Raw genomic sequence first — 18658 nt, forward strand, 5'->3', positions numbered from 1 at the left:
CTCTCTCCCTCAGCAGCAGGCAGCACAGCGGGTGTGCAGGGCTCTCTCTCCCTCAGCAGCAGGCAGCACAGCGGGTGTGCAGGGCTCTCTCTCCCTCAGCAGCAGGCAGCACAGCGGGTGTGCAGGGCTCTCTCTCCCTCAGCAGCAGGCAGCACAGCGGGTGTGCAGGGCTCTCTCTCCCTCAGCAGCAGGCATCACAGCAGGTGTGCAGGGCTCTCTCAGCGGCAGCAGGCAACGCAGCAGAACTGTACAGGGCTCTCTCAGCGGCAGCAGGCAGCGCAGCAGAGCTGTACAGGACTGTCACCAGTGGGGCCGGGCTGGTTACATCAGTGCTGGACTGAGAGGACCCCAGGGCTGCCCTTGCACCTTGTCTGTCACATGACCATCGGGACTGCCCCTCTAGACTTTGCCTGGTGACATACAGACAGCCCCCCCTCCTCTTGGCAGCCGGAGCCCACCAAAGGAGTAATTGAGATGGTGGCCAGCTAACATCACACGCCTCACCCAAGAGAAGCAGTACCAGCCATCACATTGGGGGTGAGTTAATTACATTTTTGACCAAATATAGTAAGCTAATTTTTAAGTTGATAATTTTGTATGGCCCGCAAATGATGTTCTAAATATCCAAATGGCCCTCAGCAGAAAAAAAGGTTCCTCACCCCTGATTTAAAAGAACAATGCTTCTACTGTACCCTTTTACATTTCGGGCATAAAAATGATTGGAAGCACCAGGTTTTAGAACCCGACACTTAGTAAATAAACCCCCTTGTGTTCATTGGATGACACACTTTTAAATACATCCTATTAGTCTTGCGCTCGATTCAGACTCGCTCGTTAGGATGCGTTCGCTCGTAGCTGGTCGATTGTCGCTTTCTGCGCATGCGTACGCATCGCAGTGCATGTGCGCGAACCAGTGCGAGAGATCGGGAAGCGATCGCTCGTTGCGCATAGACAGCCCAGCAGAGTGAGTGACAGGAGAAGCCGTTTGTGGGTGGTGACAGGGGCTGGCCACTATAGACGGGGGAGAAGAGCTGCAAACGCGGGCGTGCCTGAGCGTCTCAACGCCGTCTGTCAGACATATCGCAGCACAGCCGATGGACAGATATGTCTGCAGACATATCTGTCCATCGGTAAGTGTGTACGGGTGGTCTTCAGACTGACAATCTGGTGCCAAATTCAATTGAGCCCTGCCTACAAATGTTCACTCAGAGTACCGGGTCTCATATCACACCTCCAGCACTTACAGTTCCTGCTTATGGTGTACCAGGCCCAGATTGCCTTTGGCTACAATTCTTTGCCTGTATCCTTTACCTCTCATACTTTAACCGGTTATGCATCTCAGCTTTATGATCCTGATCCTTAGCCGGAGCTGTCAGGACTGAGAGCCACTCATTGATTCCAAGACTCTGCCAAGTACTAGAGGCAAATGTGTTAACATTTATTTATTAACAGTTACAGTCACCAGCATATTCCATTGCACTTTACAATTGGGAACAAAACACTAATAAAACCACAATGGGTAATACCAGTCTGGCAAAGCGGTAAGAGGGCCCTGCTGGCAAACTTACAATATGAATATAGGCGTTTAATACATGAGGAAATTGGTCCGGCCAGATTGCAGAGGCTCTTGGTGGGCTGTATGATCCAGTCACACAACAATGTTGACCTAGGGTCATTGGGATGTGTGAGTGTAGAAAGAGAACATATATAAAGTTATACGTGGACTATGTAGAGGGGAGGTAATTAGTAGAATAGCTCATACTTTCCTAATCTCCTAGAAGTTGCTGGAGACTCCCAAATTTGCAGGCAGTACCCCGGATCCCAGAAGAGTAGGTAGTTTTCCTGCATCCTGCCCACTTGCTAGCAAAGTGGGTACTATGGATAGGGTAATGCCACGAATCGTGGTAAACGCGGAGGGGGCGGGGCCAATATGAAGGGTTTATACGAAAATCACAGCACATTGGCTCCACTACCTCTCGTTTAACTTTTGATTGGTGGCATTCCCTGTGAGGGGGTGGGTCCTAGTGAATTTGTAGCACTGGGCCCCACCCCCTCCTACGGTCAGCTGCACCTCCTTCTGGGCTTCTCCCGGAGGAGAGAGCCAAACGTAGGCAAGTATGGAATAGCTTATGGAGGTTATGTGGGTGGTTCTGGGATTCTGGGATTTGTTAAGCTTGTCTGAATATGTGAGTTTTCAGGGAACGCTTGAAGTATTTCGGAGGCATACTGCATCACATGAGATCCCCATATGTAAGCAAAGGGCCAGTGACAGATATCAGAGATATATGTGTCTAAGGAGCTACTATGTGGCTGCACTCATCCTGCTCCAGAAAGTGCGACTGTTCCGAGCTTGTGCCCGCTAACTAACGTTATCATTAGATTGCATTGGCTATTGAAGCCCATGATTTTCTTTTATGAAAAATCACTGGTGCGCATTTCGAGCACTAGGTCCAAAACTTAGAAGTAACTACATTACCAGGACAGCTCTATATTGGGGATCTGAAACGCTGGACAGTATCTGAAGATGGGGGAGATGATCGCAATATAATTGCGATAAATGATACATCTCCCTCTATATGTTAAACTGGGCAATTACATGTATGCCGAAAGGTTGTATGGACCTTATTGCAACAACACAGAAAATAAGTACATGATCGTTTGTCAATGCCTTGCAATACCAAGTGTGTCCACAAGATGCCCTTGTTCCAGTAATAGAAGAGGGTTTGGAACAGATGATAATAAAATGCACGTAAGAGAATATTCTGCATTGTGGGATGGATAGCTGAACAAACATATATAACTCGCGTGCTGTATTTTACCCACCATTGCTGTAGATCAAGATAGGAATAAAGGAATACCAGCTGGGAGAAGTGACAATGCAGGCGTCTAGAGTAGTATATCTCTAACAGTGCCAAGTGCTTAGAAAAAGGGAAACTGACATGTTCCTGGTCATTCTGGGGCCAGTCTTACCCAAACTAACCAACAGGGGCAAGTAGGTTTCCTGCTCCCATAAATAAAATAATTACCTATTGCCATAGAATGTCCTCTCAAATGCTTGGGGTCTATAATTGTAACACTGTGGAAAAATCCTGGTACTTTTTCATGGCCTTACAAAGGATACATACACTCCCTGGGGCACCCTTCTTCTTCTTCATCATCATCATCTATTTGTATTGTATGGGGTCACTATACAACGCAACGCTGGACAGTTTTACATCATTCAAGATTTTGCCCGTGCTGCTCCCTACCTCTGGAACTCTCTCCCCATCAGACTCTCCACCTCTCTACAAATCTTCAAACAGGCTCTCAAGACCCACTAATTCATCAAAGCCTTCCAGCTCCCATCCTAACCCGCTGTTACATGCTCCTTCCTCCCTGTCTAGCCCATCTGTGTTATGCTTGTTTGTCTGCTCCTCCCCTTTAGAATGTAAGCTTTCACGGGGCAGGACCCTCTACCCTCTAGAACTTCTCCTTACTTTACTTTCATCTACTCCTCACTCCCCACAAGGGCACCTAACAATTGGTTGCTACCGCCGTGTTGATTATTTGAGTGTTATGAACACTAATGCAGCAATGTGTATAAACCATGTCCTTGTCCTGCATTGTATTGTACTGCAAGTCAGTTTTCTTGTTCACTTATTTATGTAATATGTGAGGTGCTGCAAAACATTTGTGGTACCATATAAAGGATAATAATAATACAATGATCAATTGCAGATAAAAGAGACGATGTTGTTGAAGGAGGTGCAGACGTGAGACAAAGGGGTCAATCCTATTAGATGCGAATTGTGAGATGCGAGGTGTGAGTTGCGATTTTCACTTCAAAATCGCATAGCAAATTCATTTTCCAATCAGCAACTCGCACTGATGAGTCAGACTGAATTCGCAACTTTCCACTTGCACCTCCCTGAGGGTGAAAGATGGAAAGGAAAATCTTTATTTTAAGGTTAAAATGTGGGGTCACTGTGCTGAACCTCTTGGACACTCCCCCCCCCCACCACCACCAATGATCAATTAGGCAATTGAAAGTTTCTAATTAGCTTATTTAGTCTAATAAATCCATGTCATTTTTTGCGGTAAAAAAAAAAAAGTCATCAAATTACCCCCAAATCAACTTTTTTGTTAGTTTAGGCACCCCAAATTTAATTACAATAATTTTTTAGTTGAAAAATAATTGTTTTTATCATTTTTTTTCCATTTTTCAAGGTGTTTTGTGTTTTTTAACATTTTCTTGCTTTAAAAAAAAAAAGAAGCACAAATCAGCCATTTGTCAACATTTCAAAACCTACAGTAACTTCCTAATGGCCACAAACAGCCGTCTATACAGTCCTGCTAACGAAATTATCCAGTTTGGGGAGTCCAGGATGATCTCCCCACATTTTCATGCATTTCTCGCAAATCTCATTTGGCAGTAAATTCGCACCCCTCCGCTGCGAGTAGTGCAAATAGGCATTTTTAATTGGAGAATTTTCGGGAGCGCGCTTCGCGGCGAAGTGTGCAAGTTTAAAGAGACATACTCGCGCGCTTCGCGGCGAAGTGTGCGAGTTTAAAGAGACATACTCGCTACTTGCAATTCGCACCTAATTGGATTGAGCCCTAAGGGTAGGGAGGGCCTGCTCATGAGAAAGTACAGTCTAAATGGAAAGGACAATGCTGATACAATAGGAGCTAGTGGGACACTGAGCAGGCATGAGGCTGGAGCTGGTAGAACATGCAGAACGAATAGTGCCAGGTAGGGGTATCAGAGGCAGTACCGAAGAGGTGAGTTTAGACTGAGTTGGGGAGAGTCTAATCAGTTGGGGTACTCTCAGAGGCAGGAGTGCATGACTTCCCTGGTAAGAGGCGGGGCACTAGTGCAGTTCAAAATTAAAATAGGGGAGACACACCAACTGTCATTTCACACGCTGCCAAACATCACTGGCTGGGACTCACTGGCAGTTGGTGTTATTCCCCTATTTGAATATTGGACTGTACTGCAGCCCCACCTCTGAAGCCGCCACCAATCATAAATTACCAGGGAAGTCCAGGACCAGAGCATTGCGTCCCTCCTGGAGAGGGTCATGTTGGGAGGTATGGGAGTGACAGTTGGTTACCAGAGAGAACAAAAGGCACAAGTCAGAGGCAAATGCAGAGAAGGACGAGATAAGAGATGTATGACAAGGAGGAATTGTTGAGGATTGTGAAGATGCTTGAATTTCATTCTGGAGGGAATGGGGAGCCAGTGCCGGGATTTGCATAGTGGCGCAGCTGATGTGAGGCAGTGAGCGCGGAAGATTGGTTCTGCGGCAGCATATAGGAAGGAGTGTAGAGGTAAAAGACGGGTGAGGGGAAGGCAGACGGGAGGAGGTTGCAGTAGTCAAAGCAAATGATAACGAGAGCGTGGAAAAGGGTTTTTCATAATGTCCTTCGGGAGAAAGTAGTGTAATGGAGGAGGAAACAGGAGAGTGCAAGGGACTGGATGAGTGGAGTAAAATTGCGGGTGTAGTTAAGGATGACACCAAAGGGTATATTTACTCAACTGCAGATTTTTAGAAGAGGAGATGTTGCCCATAGCAACTAATCAAATTCTACTTAACATTTAGCTAGCACCTTCTAGATAGAAGAGAATAGCTAGAATCTGATTGGTTGCTATGGGCAACACCTCCACCTCTAAAAACCCACACTTTAGTAAATATACCCCCAAGACAGGGTGCCTAGGGATCAGGGGAGACAGTGATATTGTCATCCATGTGAGACGCTAGAGAAGTGTCAGCAACACAAGAAGGGGGCATGAGCAAGTGATGAGGTTTGTTTTGGACATACTGAGCTCTAGGTAGAGATGGAACAGCCAGGCAGAGAGGCATTTGGGCACATGGAATAAGAAGCAAGAGTCCAGGGGTGGAGAGGTAGATTTGCATGTGGCTAGAGGTGGCAGTGAAGGCCGAAGGTGCGTATAAGTACCCCAAGAGAGGAGGCATAAATAAAGGAAAGCAGAAGACCAACAACGGAGCTTTGCTGAAGTGTAGAGGTCCGGAGTGTATGTTTTTGTTTACCCCTTGCAGCATACCCTCCAACATTTTAGAGTAAGAACCCAGTACATGGGGCGTGGTCACGGGGCTGGAGGCATCGGGCGCTGGCTGGTTCTAAAACTTGCACTCTTGCAAGTTCTGTATACAGGCGCTAGCGACGGTCAGGGCAAGCTTTAGAGGAGGACGGAGGACTGAGAATAGCTGGCTGTCACTCAGCAGCTCTGCGGGAGACCTGTGTCCCAGCAGCGCTGCTTAAGAAATCGGGTGATTGTACCCTCCCGGTACAAAACGGTACAGCTAATGTTGCCGGTACAGACCATTAAAAAACTGTACCGGCTAAAGCGGTATAGTTGGAGGGTATGCTTGCAGAGACGTAACTAGACTCTTTGGTGCCATGTGCCAGAGAGAGCATTGGCACCTGAAAAAGGGCCATGGCCTCATGGGGAAGGGCCAGGGAAGAGATAGGGGCAGTCAGAATATGCTGGGGATAAAAGAAAAAAAGCTACAAGTGAGAATGATAATAAACAGTAAAATTTAAAGGCCCAGACAGCGCCCTCTGCCCTGCGCCATGGCACAGGTCGCACTACCCTAGTTACGGCCCTGGCCTCTTGTACTGAGCTGCTGACACTTTGTGGCACCTTATGCTAATAACAGATACTAACCATAGTAACAATAATGCTTGTGTCTGTAAGTGCAGCCTGCCTCCCCATACACTGTAATGCTTTGCTCCCCCATAGGTCTAGGTGTATATGAGAAGCCTCTGAGGGTGGTTTATGGGGTGTTTCTCAATAAGTGGCCTCTGACAGGACTAAGCTTAGGAGAACCCATGAGATATAAATAATTACTCTGCAGCAGGTCCCTTCCCTCATTACATCCCTGTGTGCAATAAACAATGTGTCAATAAAGATAATTTGCTGCAAAAAAAAAATGGCGGATGAAAAAAAAGAAAAAAAGATAACCCCACTTGGTCCAGCAGGCAGTGGGCGGAGTCTGCAGGAGGCGCACACGTGACGTCTCAGCCTGGGACGCTCGGGCAGACATCTTAGTTTCGGGCAGTGAAGCTCCCGGCGCTGGAAACGGCGGTTTCGCGAGGCTAGATCCGGACGCATCGCTTCTCCTGACGCCGATCGGGAGGCGTCGCACCGCCGCGGCCTGGATCCACAGCTCCCCGCGGCCCCTGCGTCGCCCTCAAACAAGATGGCGGCGGCGGGAGGCTGAAGGGCTGCGCGTACACGCGGCAGGAAGTCTCGGCTGCCGTCGGCCTGGTGGGCGCGCTCCCCCCGCGGGGACCGGAAGCGGAAGCGGCGCGAGCGGCTGGGGGACCCGGAGGCTGAGAGGGAGCGCGGCGGTAACGTGTGAGGTAATAGCGGTGTGTATGCGGCTCCTCGTGACGTCACAGACCCTCTCAGGCGGGGTATGGGGGTCTCCTGAGCTCCCCAACACCCCGAGGGTGACAGCACGGTGCCTGGGTGTGTGGGGAAGAGCTCTCCCCCTCTAGGTGCCCTATGGGAGGGAGGGTGTGTATGGGGCCCCTGTGTGTTACACGTATGCACCGGCCTGGCACAACATGGGTAGCACTACAACTCCCAGCATAGCCCTTGTGCAGTGTCAGAGGCTCAGCATGGGATCTCTTCCTCTGTATGTGTTTATACCCAGAGATTGCTGTCAGTGCCTCTTATAACTATGTGTAGCACTACAACTCCCAGCATAGCCCATATATAGTGGTAGCCTGCACCATGGGATGCTCAGCATGGGAGCTGTCCCTCCTGTATTTGTTATACCCAGCGATTGCTGGTAGTGCCATCATATACTTCTTTGTAGCACTATGAGTCCCAGCAGAGCCAGCCCATATACAGTGTCAGAGGCAGCTCGTAGCACTATGAGTCCCAGCAGAGCCAGCCCATATACAGTGTCAGAGGCAGCTTGTAGCACTATGAGTCCCAGCAGAGCCAGCCCATATACAGTGTCAGAGGCAGCTAGTAGCACTATGAGTCCCAGCAGAGCCAGCCCATATACAGTGTCAGAGGCAGCTTGTAGCACTATGAGTCCCAGCAGAGCCAGCCCATATACAGTGTCAGAGGCAGCTAGTAGCACTATGAGTCCCAGCAGAGCCAGCCCATATACAGTGTCAGAGGCAGCTAGTAGTACTACGAGTCCCAGCAGAGCCAGTCCATATACAGTGTCAGAGGCAGCTTGTAGTACTACGAGTCCCAGCAGAGCCAGTCCATATACAGTGTCAGAGGCAGCTTGACCCAGGTGCTGTTCAATATGGGATCTCTACCTCTGATTGTGTTATACCCAGAGAAGACCACTGTTTATGGCACTATATTCCTCTGTGTAGCACTACAAGTCCCTACATAGCTCATATGTAGTCTCAGAGGCTGCTCAATATGAGATCTCTTCCGCTGTATGTGTTATACCCAGAGATTGCTGTCAGTGTCCCCATATATCTCTATGTAGCACTACAACTCCCAGCATGGCCTATATGTAGTGTCAGATGATGCCTGCTTCAGGTGCCACTCCAGTATAGGATCTCTCCTTCTGTATGTGTAATACCTAGAGATTGCTGTCAGTGCCACCATATACCTCTGTGTACTCCTCATATCCGGGGTGGACATCGGAATCAAGCGATGCAATGGCCACTAGTACTTCATATGATACTATAAACTATGTAAATGTAGCTGAAACAAATCATGGTGTTTGTAGTTAAATACATCTTCCATAAATCACCTATTGCCTTTGATGAGTTACGACTTGTACATACTCTTCTGCAACTTTTGCTGCATACAATTTATATTTCTGTATTTGTTCTGTGTTTTTCACCAAAGTCTTTATGGTCATTGAGGCAGAGTTTGTTTTCGTTAGTGGATGCAACGCTACTGGCGTTTGGGTACCATTGTGCCCATTGTACAGAGCTAAACTGTGCAAAAACACAACCAAGTCTGCTTGGGTGATAAGCGGTTTATTGAAATACACAGGGTTCCCTTCCCTGGACACCCTTCTCAGAGGTGCGTCGTCTGCTGATCCCAGAGACTTGAAGTGTGTTTCTGTCTGACACCCGCAGATTTATTTTGCCACGCCTTTTCAGATGTCTGTGCATTGGCCCCTCCGGCTGATAATAAGGTATTCATTAGTATTGTTGATACAGATGTGTCCTTATACATCTTTGCTGCAGTTGCGCTAAAAATCCCCTCTCGGCGCGCTAGGTCCCATGAGACTCTGTTAGCGCCGGGCATCTTTGCATAATTTTTTTTTTTTGCCGAAAATGCGTCTAAGTCGCGATACACCAGCAGACTGTGCTGATTATTTTGAGATGTGACACTTGTACAGATGTGTGCGACTGGGTCTCTGAATACGAAGTGTTACAATGTAGCGGCCACTGCTTTTGTCATTCCAAGTTCCGTTGTGCGTCATATACAGACTCAGGTGCACACAGATATAAAAACGGTCGCATATCATATTAATCAGCACAGCATCCTAGTCACAACGCATTGCAGCTTACACGCATTTTCGTTAAAAAAAAAGACGCCCAATGCTAGCGTAGTTCCACTGGACCTCGCGGCTCTCACGCCAGGCAAGTCGCACTGCGTGGCATACTGAGGCTAGATGTATGAGGACACATCTGTACATTATGTCTCCCTAGTGCTGTCCATTTGGAAAGATGATCCCGTTGCACTTATAGGGGGAGAAGCAATTGTTTTTTTGCGTGTCCTAAAGTAATGGGCACCTGGTGGAGCTATGCAGAGGTTTCAGCAGGCATGCCAAACTACCTGTCTTAACAATTGGGCGTTCTGCGTGAAATGGCAGTTTGGGTGCCCATACGGCCAGCTTTTTCCACATTTCTGTTTGCCATCTCAGGAGAGTGCGTGCAAAAATAATAGGTGCCTGGTCGGCGCTACAATTGAATAGCTCCATCTGTCACCCAAAAAACAATTGAAACGCCCCCATAAAACGGTAAACAAGAGATGTCTGGGTGTTTGTACTGTTTTACATTTTATGCACCAGTCGCATGGAAAATGCGACTGGTGCATATATATATATATATATATATATATATATATATATATATATATATATTAGACATTGTGAAGACGCTTTCCTCTTGTGCATATGACACTTTGTTGCATTATATTGTGTAGAAATAGGGTAATTAGCGTTTATAACTTAAACTTTCAAGCTGCATCCCTACGCTGTCATTGGGCGTAAGTATTGGCATTTCCACGCCTGATGTAGTTGTCTTTTGAGTTGAACGTATTATGGTATACACATGTGAATACTTTTTGTGATAGAAGCTTTAGAGACATAAGTGAATGTTTCCCGACTGTAGCAAAATGTCTTGTAAACAACATTGTCATGGACTTGTAGACTAACTTGTATGTTATGGGGCCTATCCATTAGACGACTCTTTGAACAATCCAACCAAAACCAGGAGGTTTTGGTTGGATTGTTCAGAAAGTCGTCTAATGGATAGCCGGCAATGACTAGCTATGCGCGTGCACGCTGGGTCCTTGCCGACTCCGACTATCTGTGGAACATGCTGGTCAACCTGACGGCGATCGTCAGGTTCCGCATGTTCACAGATAGGTCGGGCTCCTGCACTGAATGACATTCAGTGAATGCTGTTCAGTGCGGGCACCGCACCCGGCGACCTGAAGGACTGAACGCTAAGCGTTCAGTTTTTCAGGTCGCCTAATGGATAGGCCCCTTTAGAGATGAACATTTGTGTTACACGTCAGTCCTCATACACCTAGGCTCAATACACCATGTGGTGAGAGTGACGCCTGGCACGAGTCAGCTACGGCAAGCACCGGGCATCTTTTTTGCGTCTTTGACACTCAAATGTGCAACTTAGTCGCAACGAGAAGCGACAAAACCACTGCACGAGACTGCGCTGATCATTGTGATATGTGACTTGTATATCTGTGTGTGACTGAGTCTGAACCTGTACAACGGGAACTTGGCATGATAAAAACCGCAGCCGCTGCATCTTATTGCGACTACGACGCACATATTAGAGGCGCTCGACGCAAGCCGAAGTCGCACAAGACCTGGCACACCGAGAAGGGCTGATTACTGCGACGGCAGCCTTAGCGTATGAGGGCACACCTGTATCTCAGCACTTATTTTATTCTACACCCAGCTACACACACTCCTGTCTCTTTACATCCTGATGCATCTGCTGCTGTCATTAGTGCACATCTCTGTCATTACTTCTTGTGTTAGACAGGTGACCTTATAGTGTCCCCACTAACTCGTTTTAATGGGGTGCAGCACTCTGCCCGATTTTAAAAGGGCAAAATGTGCCCTGCCCTGTTAGTGGCGGCCCGCTAATACTGCATGCTCTCAGACTTCCCCACCTGCGTTTCCCGCAGGTGGGAAAAGTTGCGGGGACCGATCACTGCCAGGTGCATAGACTCTGTGCGCTATTCACCATGACAAATTGGAGGCGTGCCCCCGGCCAGCCACGCCCCCTTTGGCCGCACCTGCCCCCCAGCATCCTGCCGTTCCCGCAGCCAAGCGGGAACACTATCTTAAGTGGATGTGACACTGTGCATTGAGCATGGTCTTTAGTGGGCTACCTAGTCTCTGCAGAGCCCTGTAGCTGAGCCTCTTATTTAACATGCAGGTTATTTATAAGCCCCATACATCGTCTAGATTCATCTCCTGGGTACTGCTTCATGTGTTCTAATCCTGATTTTAGTGTCTAGAACCACTGACCCTAAATCATTCTCAATTAAGTGCTGGTACATCTGCTTCTGAACGTCCGGAACTCTTAAGGTGCATATCCATTACAAGATCCCTGGACAGGGCCGAAACTAGGATTTTTGTCACCTGGGGCAAGACAGTAATTTGGCGCCCCCCATGTAATTACCCCTGCAGTAGTGCCCATATTGTAATGCCCCCATAGTAATGCCCATATGTTAATACCCCCATAGTAATGTAGTAATGCCCCTGTAGTGCCCACCATACAGTAATGCCCCTGTAGTGCCCATGCTCCCATATTAATGCCCCTGTAGTGCCCATGCTTTCATAGTAATGCCCCTGTAGTGCCCATGCTCTCATAGTAATGCCCCTGTATTGCCCATGCCCCCATAGTAATATCCCTGTAGTGCCCTTACAGTAATGCCCCTGTAGTGCTCATGCCCCCACAGTAATGCCCCTGTGGTAATGCCCCTGTAGTGCCCATGCCCCAATAGTAATGCCCCTGTAGTGCTCATGCCCCATTATTAATGCCCCTTATTGCCTATGCCCCCATAGTAATGCCCCTGTGGTAATGCCCCTGCCCCCATAATAATGCCCCTGTAGTGCAGCTTATTAAAAAAAAAAAAAAATACTTACCTTGAACCCCGCTCCTGCATCCAGCGTCGCGTCCGGTCCGCCGGCTGCTTCTTGGAACTATGGGGGAAATGTCATGACGTCTCCCCCATAGTGCCCGTGGGGAGAGCCGGAAGCTGGAGTTCGGGAGAGAACTCCAGCCTCCGGCTCCGGCTACACCGCGTCGCTGCAGAGAAGGAGCCGGGCGCCCGCTGGTAATAAATATTACCAGCGGACGTCCAGCTTGGAGCCTCTCTGCAGCGCCGGGCTGGAGGTCACTGGCACCAGGTACAGTGGCTCCCCCGGTGCACGTGCACCTCCAGCCCCCCCCTAGTTGCGGCCCTGCCCTGGACGACGGCACAATTACGGCATCATAATCGTGCCGTCGTCTCCCTAGGGGTGCAGTGCCTACACTCAACGATTGATCGTTTAGTGTAGGCACATCAATGATCCCCGAACATGGGCAACCTGACGACATCAGGTTGTCCAGCATGTTCGGGGGCGATAATAGATGTCAAAAACGACCAGCGCGTGCATCGCTGGTCGTTTTTGACAATTAAATGCCCCGATTTTGGCTGATTACTGAGCGATTGCATGATTACGATGTCTTAATCGTGCAATCGCTCAGTAAGGTCGCGTAGTGGATACGCACCTTTAGGGGAAAAATTAGATTAAAAGCTTAGGTTGTGATGTGTCACCGTGATGGCATGCAAAGGCTGGTAATGGCAGCATATCAGGGGAAAAACTCAAATTACCTTGCACCCCCACAGGGGGTGTACAGTACAAGGAGCAATGCTGTTCTTCCGTAATTATCCATGATTTTTAATTTTATTATCCTTTATATAGCGCTAGTTATATCATGCATCACCTCAGTCCCTGCCCTATTGGAGCTTACAGTCTAAGTTCCCTACCACACTATAGTGTTCATTCTAGCACCCTGCATCTGTCACAACCTGTGCAATTCCCCTTTTCTGCCTGGGGTATCACACTCTACTCTGGTGCTTCTAGCACACTGACCGGTATCTCAATAGTTTGCTACATTAGCTGAGTGTGCTAGAAGCACCAGAGCAGACAGTGATACCCCAGGCAGGGAAGAGGAACTCCATGGGTTGTGACAGGTGCAGGGTGCTAGAATAAACACTACATACACTAACACTAAGCCCCATTTGTCAGAAGCCAATGAAATTATCAGTATGTCTTTAGAGTATGGGACGGAACTTGGGGACTCTGAGTTAATATACACAAATGTAATGAGAATATAAAACTCCACTCAGGATACCATTTGGAATTCAACCCAGTACCCCAGTGCTGCGAGTCAGCAATTCTAACCATTGTGCAACACTACTGCTCATATTGCATATAAATATTCATACAGGTCTCACTGCTTTTATGCAGTTTTGTATTAGGCCTTTTAGGCACTTATTACAAATACATTCAACCTTCTGCATTTGAGAAAATTAATTTGATTAAATATGCATCTAAGACAGAGCTTTAATGTTCCGGCCAACGTGCTACCAACAGGACTAATGCCATTTTCTATTGGCTTCGGCAAGTGTCGGGCACACGGAAATGCAACTAGACACTAGCACGACGCAAATGAAATGCGTCGTAACACAAGTATATGCAGTTTCAGTTAGTACAGTGATGGTTATGTTCATATTTACATGGACTTGACTTACAATGATACTAATGTACTAACGCCAGCGATTATAGCTGAAGCTGACGATGGGCCAGTTCTACTTTCAGATCGTTTTGTGTAGCTCAGGATCTAAAACAGGGTTGGACAACATAATACACAATTCTATTGCCAATCAGCAATATCTCTGAGCCTCTGGGATGCAGGGGAGATATATGGACATTAAATAGAATAAAGATTACTCCAAACGTTAAAACGGCAGCAGTAAATTTATAGTTGCATCGGCTACGTGGCTCCTGGGATTTGCTCATCATCGACCTAAAATTTGCACTGTAATTCCATTATAATGACCAAACCGTTCTTGAAAACATTTGTCTGTGTCTTACAGATGTGTCCTCTTACATCTTTCGCAGTGTACGCGGCAAATCGCGCCACGCATGGCGCGAGGCGTGTGTCTGTGAGCAGATACACGCACTGTGTTCGCACCCGCAATTCCATAGGATTGCATGGTATGAGGGAGTGCGCGCCGTAGTGTATGCTACTGCGGTATGCGCACGTTTGTAACGCGATCGGCAAGGATGTGAGAGGGCGCAATTAAGAGAAGTTCCCCATTTACGGTGTTGCTTACAATAATACTTTATTTAGAACGTTAAAAGGTGAATAAATTACTACGGCTGGATTCTCAGTGAGGAGGAATCTCTGTTGCGTAGTGGTGATGAGAAGCAATACAATGTGTCTTTTTGGTCAAAAAGATACAAATCATGTTGTTTTTTGTTGCCAATTTTTTTTTTTTTTTACCAAGTTTTCAATAGTAAAGAAACAAATTTGGTAACTGTTTCCAGAAGGAAGAGAGGACAAGTTGCTAAAACTAGCAAAATATCTTTAAAAAAAAAAAAAAAAAAGTTTTCGAAACAATCCTTCTATAGTCTTCATTCTAGCACCCTGCACCTGTCATGACTCGTGCAGCCCCTCTTTCCAGCCTGGGGTGTTGCTCTCTGCCCCGGTGCTTCTAGCACACTCAGATGATACAACAAACTGCTGAGATAAAGCAGTTTGTGTGCTGGAATCACCAGAGCAGAGAGCGCCACCCCAGGCAAGAAAGAGGAACTGCACGGGTATTAACAGGCGCAGGCTGCTAGAATGAAGACTACTTGTATTGTTATTTGCAGCCAACGCATTGGGGGCCTGTACTATGTACACATATGTGGATTTGATCCTCCTCTGTTCCGTCTCTCGTGTTCGGGAAGAGGAGAGATGGAAGCTCACAGGACACATCCGGCTATATTTACGAAGCCGCGCTCGCATGAAAGGCCGTATTCTGAATCGCACGCGTGTAGTTGAGCGATTATTTGCTACTTCGCTTACAGGCAAAGTTCTGTAAACCCCTGCGATGCGTGTCTTACATACGCACAAAGGTGGTGTTGGGTTCGGGACAGGCAGTTAGCCGAAATGGGACTGAGAAATGATGAGCGTTCCTTGGCGGTGGCTAGTGCACGCAGAAATGATCCGTGCAGTGGGCGTATTATTGGGAGTGTCACGGGCGCGTCAATGCACCTGAAACCCGGCAAAAACCAGCGGCTTAGTAAAGCCGTCGCTTTATGTTTACAGACCATCGAAGCCTGGGAAGAAACCTATTGGTGTGGATGGAAGTAGAGCAAGTTCTACTTATTACTCTGTGTCCATGATCCATCTGGTGAGAATTCTTACCATAGGCTATTGATTAGGTGTGCTGTTCCACCAGAGGATGGAGACCTGTATTGGCAGTGTATTACATTTCTCAGCAGCACAAATGGTCCCTGGTCCATGTGCTTATATATTTCTCTAACTATCCAAAAAGAAGAAAAGTACATTTAGTAGTTTTTATTGCTGTGCATGAAGCATAGTAATGCCTGTATGTATGAGGCCTGGTCATAGCATCCAGCCCTCATCTGTTTTATGCAGTTTGTAAACGCATACAGTCTGAAGTCTGCGAGGGAGCCTGAATCCGCTGAATGGGCTTGGGGCTTGTGTGCCAGTGACAACGTTTGCAGTAGTTTATGCTTCCCATTAAAACATGGAGCAGACCTTGAGTTCTGCATAAACTTTCCAATATCTATGCACCAGTGTCAGCTGTGTACATTGTCCTATGTTATTTTATCATCCTAAGCCCCAGCTAAAGGGGCGACTCGGTTACAGCGACGTAACCACAGAAGTAAATGGCCGCAGTTCTCGTTGTAGTGCGTCATATGGAATGAATTACACACATGACTTCTCCTGCAGACAGACGTCTCCTGTTACACCCAGATGCATTTTTCTGTCTAACCTGAGAAAATCTCCAATGAGGCCTCTTGTACATGAAATTCCATTTCATCTGCAGCCCTGACTTTTCCCTTTCATTGGAACCTTAAGCGAACGCAGGGTCTCGTGGGTCCAGCTTGGTTCTAACAAAAAGCCGAGCCGACACGGTGCTTAGAATGTTCCACTCGAGAACCAGGGGTCATTCCCAAATATCTCAATAAGGGTACCTCTTCCTGATTAGCTGTGAGCGGAATCTGCCCCCCTGTAGTTAATGCCGGCTTCCACGCTTAATTGAAGCTGCCCCTTAGAGTTTAGTGTCCGTCATCATCTCACTGACTGAATGGCTGTCACTTGCTGGTATTACTGTAATAGGTGATTTTGTTTTACTTTACAATAATACATTTTTTATTAGACTTGCTGGAAGTACAGCTTGCAATCTACTTGCGCACACACACGGGTTAATTTTTGTCGAAACCTACCAGTACATTTTTGGATTGTGGGAGGAAACTCGCAGAAGCACGAGGAGAACATACAAACTCCACACAGTTAGGGGCAGAGTGGGAATTAAACCCAAGACCTCAGTGCTGTGATGCATTGACGCTAACCATTACACATACGAACCGTGCTGCTAACATAAAAATAATAAACTCATCCCCAATTTATGCTACTAAATGGAAGAAATACTGATAGTACAGGAGAATGATACGACACCAGCGTCTGCCTGTATTCAGTCCTGGGAGATTGCTTCAAATACAAGTTTAGTTTGTGACAAAGTAATAACATACAGGACTATACAATGGGTTAAACAGTGCATTGATGCTACAAACGTTGATGCGGCTGTTTTTATACCGCTACAGATCCCCGTCAGGGGGTCCCTGCTGTGCTGCCAGCCCATTGTCCCCTGTATTACCACCAATGATTTGAACATTGCAAACATTCCCTGTTGCATGCAAAACCACCTGCATGAGACTATAGCATGGAATCGGCGTGCAAAAGTCTAATAAAAACTCATTTGGCGCATGTAGTATTAATATTCTTTCATCAAATTTCCTAAAGCAATAAAACGGCGTGTAGTGATCACGCAGGCAGCTCGCCTCTTCAGGAGATGACTTAGGAGAGTACAGGTGTGGCTGCCATAGCAGGTATAATGCAACCTAAGGATAGTAGATCATTGACATACAGAATAACTGCAGCCAGATAATAGCAGACTTATTACTGAGAATCCTCTGGGTTTATTGAGCATGTTTGAGGGTAATACTTCCTGCAGCTTTCAGTAGATCTGCCAGACAGTTGCTCAGCGATGAGCTTTTACATGAATCGTTCTGGTGAAGGGATATTTGGATGTATAGATAATATATAAATGTTATCGGACTCCTAATCTTCTTGCAGAGATAGCGTTAGTAACGGGCTGATAAAGTGCTTGTTTATGTTTTTTCCTTAGATTCTACTCAGATCTTCTCCATGAACTGACCCGGACGTTCCTCCCGCGTCCGCTCTGCAGATCTCCGTAAGAAGGACGTGCACAGCGGTGAGTAGAAGTCCCATCTCATTGTATTCTCCATCTAATGATAATAATAATCATTCAGTCAGGAATGGGAGAGCTGTTTGTAAATGTCAGAAGCACCAGCACCGTGAAAGTGCAAAATTAATTATCTCTATATATTAACTCTCGTCTTCACTGGAATAGTCTCCACAATGTCGTTGGATTGGTGGGTTTGTCGGTAGTCTCGGTGTACACAGGTCAGGTTCATCACCCTGTAGTTGGGGCTCCTTCTCAAACTAGAAAATAAACAGGTAAAACCAAAAATCTGGGCTGTGTATACAGTTTGGTGGGGATGTCAGGAATTATTGTTCATCTTCTGAAGGGCTACATATAGAACATTACTGCGTTGTGTTCTGTCCATTTTGGAGGCCCAGATGTCCTTGTAATGCTCCTGCAGAGTAAGGGAAGAGGAAGCAGTCGGGAAGCCGACGGACATAATCCTGAACGCCGGCTTCCCGACTGTCTAATCCCAGCATGGCACTAATGACAGGCGTCGATAACCCTACGCCTGTTATTAGACCTACGCCGGGAGCCCGGTACACGGCTTACCAATCGAAGGTAAGCCGGGCACGGACAGCCGCGGGTTGAGGAGGGTTAGGTTAGGGCCTCCCGGGGGGCTTAGGGTTAGGCACCCCCCCTGGGAGGTTAGGTTTAGGTTAGGGGAAGAGGGGGTTAGGGTTAGGCACCCCCGGCCCGGGGGGAGGTTAGGGTTAGGCTCCCCCCCCCGGGGGACTTAGGTTTAGGCTGCAGGGAAGGTTAGGGTTAGGCACCTCTAAGGGAGGGTTAGGGGGGAGGAATTAGGTTAGTTATACTTATCCTAAGGACGATCAGGATTTCCTCCTCTGTCAGGCTGCCGTTGTGGGGATTAGAACCATTCGG

General features: G+C 47.3%; 1 protein-coding gene across 10 annotated transcripts in view; it reads left to right on the top strand.

The window, feature by feature from the left end:
• The first annotated feature begins 7163 nt into the window (after positions 1–7163).
• ZNF384 (zinc finger protein 384) overlaps positions 7164–18658 on the top strand; it is a 30625-nt gene continuing 19130 nt past the window's right edge. For 4 of the 10 annotated variants that reach the window (XM_088480902.1, XM_088480901.1, XM_088480900.1 and 1 more), the window contains exons 1-2: positions 7165–7368; positions 17678–17764. The gene's annotated coding sequence lies outside the window, so the exon portion shown is untranslated. Of the gene's footprint in view, positions 7369–7404; positions 7478–17677; positions 17765–18658 lie in introns of those variants that run through there. The other 6 variants (XM_088480896.1, XM_088480898.1, XM_088480899.1 and 3 more) reach the window with 3 other exon arrangements.

This window comes from Taudactylus pleione, unplaced genomic scaffold (assembly GCF_031769625.1).
Source record: "Taudactylus pleione unplaced genomic scaffold, aTauple2 ptg000258l, whole genome shotgun sequence".
Lineage (NCBI taxonomy): Eukaryota > Metazoa > Chordata > Amphibia > Anura > Myobatrachidae > Taudactylus > Taudactylus pleione.